The sequence below is a fragment of the Herpailurus yagouaroundi genome, unplaced genomic scaffold, assembly GCF_014898765.1.
Source record: "Herpailurus yagouaroundi ecotype Mexico unplaced genomic scaffold, PumYag 29, whole genome shotgun sequence".
Classification (NCBI taxonomy): Eukaryota; Metazoa; Chordata; class Mammalia; order Carnivora; family Felidae; genus Herpailurus; species Herpailurus yagouaroundi.
The window spans coordinates 51118577-51121163 of NW_024412377.1; positions in this window are offsets into that span (position 1 = coordinate 51118577).

A 2587-nucleotide genomic window follows, 5' to 3' on the forward strand; every position below is an offset into this window, starting at 1 on the left:
TCCTAAGGTCCCCAGGGACAGGTATTTTTCAACACCATTCACCATATACTGCTGAGGGCCTCCTCCAAGCCAGATGTGCTTGAGGTATGGTGATGAACTAGACGGAACCGCCCAGCCCCTCAGCCTCCGTGATGGGAATGTGGCAGGAGTTGCAGTCAAACCGAATCTGGGATCCATGGTGTGATTGGGCCCACCGCACAGGTGGTGGTCCAGGGGCCCTCCCAAGCGTCTGCTTGCATAACTTGGCATGCACAGAATCAAAGGAGTCTGCAAGAAGGCCAATTATGTAGGTGGGCATTTAGGGGCAGAGGGACAATAATCCCTTTTATTCTGGCATCCCTGGTCTTTACCTTCCTCTCTCTGTTGACCCCCAACCCCCACCTCCCAGCTACCAGCCTACTTCGTTATTTCCCTTTTGTGCTTACATCCATGTCTCCACTCTGTGCGCCCCCCCCCCACCCCGTTCCCTCTCCCATCCATCGCAAACAGCTTTCATCCCCACCGCTCCCTGGGAACCGTGCTTGTCAAGGTCATGAAGGGCTCCGATGGGCCCTCATCTGCGGGCACCTCTCTGCAGCATTCGGCACAACAGATCCTACTCCCCTATGTTTTTAAGCGCTTCGTTCACACAGCCTCCAACCCAGCTGACCACTCCTTCTCAGCAGAGAACCTTCTCATCCCAACCCCTCAGTGCTGAAGCTCCCCACAGCTCAGTCCTTGGATCTTTCTCTTTACTCCCTGGTGACCTCCTCCACTCCTGTGGCATTAAACTCTATCCACATGGTGACCACTCCCAAACTGTGTCACCAGCCCATGCCTTTTCATAGGCCTCTCAAACTTAACAAGTCCCCAGCTGACCTCTTGTTTCTCTCTCTCCCTCAATGGTTTCTCCCCCAATTTCTTTTGGTGAGTGGATGTCACCACCTCAGAGAGGCCTCCCCTGATCACTTGTTCTAAAATAGATCGCTTGGGGCACCTGGGTGGCTCAGTCAGTTAAGCGTCCGACTTCAGCTCGGGTCACGATCTCGCAGTCCGTGAGTTCGAGCCCCACGTCGGGCTCTGGGCTGATGGCTCGGAGCCTGGAGCCTGCTTCCGATTCTGTGTCTCCCTCGCTCTCTGCCCCTCCCCTGTTCATGCTCTGTCTCTCTCTGTCTCAAAAATAAATAAAATCTTAAAAAAAAATTTTTTTTAAATAAATAGATTGCCTATCACTGTAACTCCTCACCTTTTTTTTTTTTTTTTTTAAATTTTTTTTTTTTCAACGTTTATTTATTTTGGGGACAGAGAGAGACAGAGCATGAACGGGGAAGGGGCAGAGAGAGAGGGAGACACAGAATGGGAAGCAGGCTCCAGGCTCTGAGCCATCAGCCCAGAGCCCGACGTGGGGCTCGAACTCACGGACCGCGAGATCGTGACCTGGCTGAAGTCGGACGCTCAACCGACTGCGCCACCCAGGCGCCCCTCCTCACCTTTTTTTTATAGCACTTGTCATGAACTGTTTGTCTGTTTGTTTGTTTGTTTGTTTATTGACTGTCTCCTCCATTAGAATGTGAACTCCACCCTGGCAAGAACTCAACCCATTGTATTTACTTCTGGATCCCCAGATCAGACAGTAGCAATTGGCACAAGGTAGGCATTCATTAAAAATTTGTTGAGTGAGGGGTGCCTGGGTGGTTCAGTCACTCAGTGGCTTAAATGCCCCACTTTGACTCAAGTCATGATCTCGTGGTTCGTGACTTCGAGCCCCGCATCAGGCAAATGATGCCTTGGCATCTGGTCCCTGGCCAGGCCTCAAGTAGTGGTGTGCTAAAGTTGCTCTTTACCAGCTATAAGGCTGATTACCAGCATGTCTTTCCAATTTTGCATTCAGTGACATCACACTGGTAGCTTCAAGTCTGCTGCCATGGGAATATTCTACAGAAATCGGCAAACACTACCGATCGGGGCTTTGGTTTTCGTTTTTGGAAGGGAGTCTACTGGCACACCACTTTTCATCTCTGAAGAAGCTCTTTCCTCAAAGGACTGTGGGGCACCTGGGAACCTGAACAATGCTGCCCCTGGGCCGTGGCAACAACACCTGAGCCAGAAACAGGGGCATTCTGCTTGGAACAAAGCATGGCTGGGGCACTGTGAGACCCAAAGGGAAGACACTTCCAGCAGGCCCTTGAAGATTTGCAGCTTTGAGAGGGCTGGGACATAGCCCCAAGGGAGAGAGCTGCGTGTGAAACACCAGGAAATTGAGCTCCAGTGGTTACACTTGTGGTTCCTCTTTCAGGCAGCTTGCAGGAAGCAGTTAGTTATTAAGGAGGTGGTGGGAGATGAGGAATTCACAAGAGCCCCCAGAAATATTTGAGAAGACATTTTAAGAGGGCCCAAGGTTTGGGGCACCTAGGTGGCTCAGTTGGTTAAGCCTCCGACTTCAGCTCAGGTCATGATCTCGCCGTTCATGGACTTGAGCCCCACATTGGTCTCTGTGCTGACAGCTCAGAACCTGGAACCTGCTTCAGATTCTGTGTTTCTTTCTCTCCCTGCCCCTTGCCCACTCATTCTCTCTCTCTCTCCTCTCTCTCTCTCTCTCTCTCTCTCT